Here is a 6,582-nt window from a genome sequence, read left to right on the forward strand (position 1 = left end):
TGGGCTCTAGAGTATAACAGCTCTAATTGTTCAGTACCTGGTCCTGAGTGAATAGTAGGGAATATAGTAGCCTGGAGTTTAAGAGCACTAAAAAGTGATAAAAGAGGTGTTGGAGTGTGGGCTCAAGATTGGTTGGTTTGCATATGAAAGATACTCTTGAGTCCTTTATTATCTCTAGACCTTGGCTAGCTCTGGGAGTAGTCTCTCTGGGTCCCAGATGGCAAAGCCTCAGAAATACACACAAAAATAAAATAAAGAGGCATGATTAATATGCTTGTCAATGTTAAAGTCTTTATATTTACTCACCCCAAAATGGAAAAAAAGAAAAAAAAAAAAACACCTAAATTTGTTCTTACAACAGGCCCCCTTGGTTAATCTCATTGACAACTAGACTTCTTTTTTTTTTTTTTTTTTTAAGATTTGATTCATTCATGAGAGACACAGAGTGAGAGGCAGAGACACAGGCAAAGGGACAAACAGGCTCCCTGTGGGGAGCCCATTGTGGGATTCCATCCCAGGACCCTGGGATCAAACCTGAGCCAAAGGCAGATGCTCAAGTACTGAGCCACCCATGTGCCCAGACAACTAGACTTCTGAGCTGGCACTACTCTTATTGTTAAAGCTAAAAAAGCCTAGCTACTAGAAAACTTATAATTGCCTTTTGCTTGTGGTTTCCAAAGACTTGAAAACATGTCATGAATTCAAAGAAAAGAAAAACAAACAAAAACTATATTTAAGGTATAGGAGCATTTCTTTTCTTATTTACCTACTGAGATAAGAACATAAGCTGGTGTTAAAAATCACATGGGAGAAAAAATTTATAAGGAATTCAGTTTGCTACATTTCTACAAGCAGAATAACATATAACTCTTTACAGCAGGAGGGAATCCATTTTACTCTGAAGCAGGTAATAACTTTATTATAATACACATACATATAGAAGACTATGTGAGATGGTATTTCTCTACTTTATGACCAGAAATACGGAAGGGTAGCCTATTGACTGAAGACTTCAGGATAAGCCCACTATAGGTGGAATGTTTGTGTCCTCTCAAAATTCTATGTTGAGACCTGATCATCAAAGTAATAGTACCCTGAGATGGCACTTTTGAAAGGTGATTAGGTCATGAGGGCAGAGTCTTCATGATGATGAATGGGATTAAGCCTTTATAAAAGAGGTCCCAGCAAGATTCTTCACCCTTTCTGCCACATGAGGTCATCACTAAAAGAGGGACAGAGAGGAAGGAGCCCTCACCAGACACTGAATCTGTGCCTTGATCTTGGACTTTGCAGGCTACAGAACACTGAGAAATAAATGTTTACTGTTTATCAACCATTCAATCTATTGTATTTTGTCATAGTAGCCCAAACAGACTATGACAAGTTCCTATACACAATACTGAGTTTGGAATTTATAGAAATGTTCTATATAGTTTGAAAATGCCTTTTGGTTTTACTACAATTATCTTTAAGATTTTTAAAGTGAATTTTATTTTTAAGGGGGTGCCTGGGTGTCTCAGTTGGTTAAGCATCTGCTTTAGGCTCACTCATGATCTCAGGGTCCTGGGGTTGAGCCCCAAGTCTGATTCCCTGCTTAGCAGGGAGTCCGCTTCTCTCTCTCCTTCTGCCCATCCCCCATGCTCACTAGAGAGCTCTCTCTCAAATAAATAAATAAATAAATAAATAATCTGAAAAAAATGAATTTTATTTTTATCTAGTATTTTTTTTATTCCACCAAGAATGAAAAAAGACAGTCTTTTTAATTTTTTTATAGTATTGTGGTATGATTGATATACACACAAAAAATCTGCACATATTTAATGGATACAATTTGATGAGTTTGGACATATGAATACACCCATGATACCATAATCACAGTTAAGGTAATAAACATATCCATCCCTTCCAGATGTTTCCTTGTGTCGCTTTGCTATTTTTTTTTTTCTGGTAAGAAAAGTTAACATGAAATCTTATCTCTTAACAAATTTTTAAGTTTACCATATTGTATTGTTAACTATAAGCCCTATGTTATACAATAGACAATTTGCTGTAACTCTTGTTTGAACTATATTTTAATAAAGAATGTGGTTTTTGTCTTTAGGTGAATCAAAATATCTATAGCATTCAGCCACTCAACAAGTGTTTGCTGAATTCCACATTAACATTAATTTTGTTTTAGGTTTAGCTATCGTAGGCATAGAATGATCAATACCCTTTACAACATTTACTAGTATCTCCATAAAACTAGGAGATCCCTTTTAAATGCACATTTCAACTTGGTTATTCCTTAGATAAAAATAGTGAGATATAGTCGTAGGGTTTTCAGATCACGAACATAATCTTAACAGTGCACATTACAGTCTAATCCTGGAGTCAATTAATAAATTGGTTGAAATAGCAGTTTGATTAAAATCTCAGATGTGCTACTTCGCTTTCCTAGTGTCCTTTAATTAAGGCTTTAATAGAGTCTGCAATTACCTGCAAATTTTTTCTTTGTCTTAAATATTTGTGCTTTATCCTTAACTTTCAAAGCTCCTTCAACTCACTAAAGCATAAGAACAGCCACTAAAGCGTAGAGAAATTAAACTACCTTTTCCTTCAATCAGATGAACAGTACCATATAACTCTATAATGCTTATTGAAATTTAAATTGCAAGAACATATTTAACTTATGGTATGTGTTTTTTATTTGTTTTGGTTTTTGATTTGTTACTGTTTTTTATTGTTGAAAAAAATTACTTTTGGTGAATGTGATAGCATTGTGTGGACATTTTTCTACTTAAACTATTTTGTACTTAGTTTAAATATAGAATACTTAACACAAATTTATGTTTTTTTGTGTTGAAATTTTAACTATGGGAAATTATACAACTTTATTTCATCTTGTTTTTAACTACTACTCTACATCAGGCATTGTTCAAACTGCTTCACACAAACTATGTCATTTATTACTCCAATAATTCAGTTCAGTAGATGCTGTTGTTACCCACATTTTAAAGATAACAGAATTAAGAATAACAGATTTGAAGTAAGTCGTTCACAGTTATTGGCATGTAAATGGCAAGATTACAACTGAAAGGCAGGTCTGTTTGACCCCAGAATCTATGGTCTTAACTATGCTAAACTCAACCTCAGATGTTTGAGTTTATTGAATTGTTACTAACTAACTAGCATTTGAGGGCTCATGTGTAAATTTCTGGCTTGGGATATGACGAATGTTTCAATCAAACTTCCAAATAAAAAGACTAATTTACTGATTACTTCTTTTATTTTTTTAAAATATTTTATTTATTAATGAGAAACAGAGAGAGAGAGGCAGAGACACAGGCAGAGGGAGAAGCAGGCTCCACGCAGGGAGCTGGATGCCGGACTCCAGGACCCTGACATCGCGACCTGAGACAAAGGCAGGCACAACCGCTGAGCCACAGGCATCCCTCATTACTCCTTTTAAATGGTTAATACAATGTATTGATACTGTTTTGTGGTGAACCATGACTTTGCTGTGCGGAAATTATGATCCCCCAAACCTTTTTTAAAAAACAAATAAATGAGCAAGTAAACAGACTTCAGTCTGAGGCTTTTTCAAAAATAAGTAGATATTTACACACAAAACACATTCCAGCAAAAAAGCCCACCCTGGATTAGACTGCCATCCAGAACAACTCCCCTCCCACCAAACCACAAAAATGTTCTTTCAGAGAACTGAGTCTGTTTGTAGAAAGCATGTCTAAGAGTGATTCGTGAAACAAAAATGCGTAAGGACACCAGGGTGGCTCAATAGGTTAAGCCGCTGACTGGTTTTGGCTTAGGTCATGATCTTAGACTCAAGATTGAGCCGCATGCTGGGCTCCATGCTTATCACAGAGTCGTCTTGGGATTCTTTTCCCTCTTTCTCTCCCCATTCTCCCTCCATCTCTCTTTCCCACTCTATCTCCACCTACCGTGCACTCTCTTTCTCCAATAAACAAATACAGTCTTTAAAAAAAAAATGCTGTAAAAAATATGCTCTAAACCACATATTGGAAAGTGCCAAAGCAAAGCAAAAAAAAAAAAAAAAAAAGTAGTTGCTAGCTTAGCTTAGAAATATGCAAACTAATAAAGATGCCAAGTTTGGGGAGTTACCACTTAAGAGACATTCTAGCATATTCATTGATTCAGAATAGAAAAAGTTTATCTCAGAAAATATATATGTCCTACACTTAAAATTCATAATTATAATAGCTAAGTATTTGAAAAATTGAAGAAATATGCTTGTATTTTTTGAAATCACTTATGTAATGTAGGAAATTAGGTTTAAGAAAATAACAGTTCTTGTTACATATACTCGAGGTTAAGTTCATTGTGACACTGGTATAATCAGAGATAGAAAGAAGTCAAAGGGCAATTACAATCACTTTATATAGGAAAACATGTTTAAAACTCATGTGTACCACATTTTTCACAGATATAGTCTTTAAAATTGCAAAATTATATATTTATATATATATAATATATATCACATAAAACTCTAGGCCAATTCAAACGCTGACAGCATTTGCAGTGATGAGGGGTTTGTAGAAGGAATTTTGTTAAATGTTGACAATAATAAGAATATTTCAAAAAAGTATTTAAGAAGGAGTGGCTTGTCTTTCTGGGAATTCAGCTCATACATTAGTTTAAACAATATGGAAATGGTACAAAGATAAAATAAAACAGTGGACGAAAAATGTATATTTCAGAAAAGATCTGGTTTATACAAAAATTTAAAATTTTAATAAAGAAAACATTTACACAATAAAGGGAAGTATATGTCTTTTAACTTAAATTATTTAGGCTATATTTAAATACCCAGGAAAATAAATAAAATGTTAATTCTTATTTGATCTATTAACATTCAAATAGTAGGTATTTGGGTTACTACAACTGTTAGAAGCAAAATATTTATAGATGAAGCAATTAAGTTTAAAAATATTTTTGGGGGACGTCTGGGTGGCTCAGCGGTTGGGTGCCTGTCTTGGGCTCAGGTCATGATCCTGGGATCTGGGATGGAGTCCCGCATCAGGCTCCCTGCGAGGCGCCTGCTTCTCCCTCTCTGCCTTTGTCTCTGACTCTTTCTCTCAGTCTTTGTCTCTCATGAATAAAGAAATCTTTAAAATATACATATATATTTTTGTATTTATATGGAAATATTGGACATTAACCAATGAAATATCTATTATTTGTCTCTCATGAATAAATAAATCTTTAAAATATACATATATATTTTTGTATTTATATGGAAATATTGGACATTAACCAATGAAATATCTATTATTTAAATATTTTTAATGCTTTTCTAAAGAAGCAATGAAGTTTTTCAGAAAATCTTTGCTATAATGAAAAACTAGCTTATAAAGTGGTAGTAAATGCTGTTGCCAGGGCCTCAGAAAATATATATTACCTGATAATTCTTCTAGTCCTGTCTTCTCTTCTACTTGCACACTTGTTTCCTTTTCTGCCATCATTTCCCATTTTGATTGTCCAGTTCATTGTGGTATATCATTTTATGTCTTTGTTATTTCAGGGTCTTTCAACATCATATAACATGTTCTCTTTTCTTGGAATACTTTCCATGTAGAAAATCTATCACCATATTTATAGTAAATAATGAGAAAGTAGTGCTCAGTTTGGCAGTACATGTTCTAAAATTGGAATGATACAGAGATTAGCATGGCCCCTCCAAGGATGACATGCAAATATGTGAAGTGTTCCAAATTTTTTAGACTTTCCAATTACTGTGTGTATACCTGAAACTAATGTAACATTGTGTCAACTATCTTTTAGTTAAAAAAAAATAATAATGAGAAAGTAATAAGATGATATCATATATTTGAAACCATATTTCCATGCTGAGGGTCGCTGACTCAGTGTGATTATAAAAGTAAATATTGAGCAAACAAAGAATTTTTGGAAAATTATAATTATGGAGGAATTTGTGGATTATCTCCATAGAATAAAAAAAAGTATAAAAAATGTATATAAATCTATAAATGCCCATCATCTACTACGGTATTCACAATAAGCAGGGTGTTAACTAATATATATATTGATATGCTTTTATAATTCTCAGCTTACTTCATATAAAAATAGTCATTTCTACTACATGTTGTATTATAATTAGGATATCTTGAATTTCCATTAATAAAATTACATGTAGTAAAGTTATAAAATGAAGAAATGGGTAATTAGGTAGCACTGAATCTAGTAGTTAAGACTTCATTTCATTGATAGCAATTTTAAAGTAAGAATGGGCAATAAATTCAGAGATTCTTCCCTTCCTGATAAGTTTTATGGGCAGTCCGTAAATGCTAAACATCAAAAATGATATTTTACCAAGGAATGAGGGGCAGCGCAAGTACTCGTTGACTAAGCCAAGGAAACACATTCTTAGTAAGAACTCTTTTATGTCTTGTAAAATCTGTGCAAAGAAAGAAATATCCTGAATTACTGATAATCATGAAAATTAGAATATTTGGGGATGGATAAGGAAGATTAAGAATTACAAAAACTTTAAAGATTGTTCAGAAACTTTGGAAACACTTTGAGAAATAAGACCAATGCTGA

At 33.3% G+C, this 6,582-nt stretch overlaps 1 non-coding gene across 1 annotated transcript; it reads left to right on the plus strand.

Annotated features, from left to right (window-relative positions):
• Positions 1-5,636: 5,636 nt before the first annotated feature.
• LOC119864543 lies at positions 5,637-5,738 on the plus strand. Its single transcript, XR_005374370.1, has one exon. It is a non-coding gene; the product is annotated as a U6 spliceosomal RNA (small nuclear RNA).
• The last annotated feature ends 844 nt before the right edge of the window (positions 5,739-6,582 follow it).

The sequence above is a fragment of the Canis lupus genome, chromosome 19 (assembly GCF_011100685.1).
Source record: "Canis lupus familiaris isolate Mischka breed German Shepherd chromosome 19, alternate assembly UU_Cfam_GSD_1.0, whole genome shotgun sequence".
NCBI classification, from domain to species: domain Eukaryota; kingdom Metazoa; phylum Chordata; class Mammalia; order Carnivora; family Canidae; genus Canis; species Canis lupus.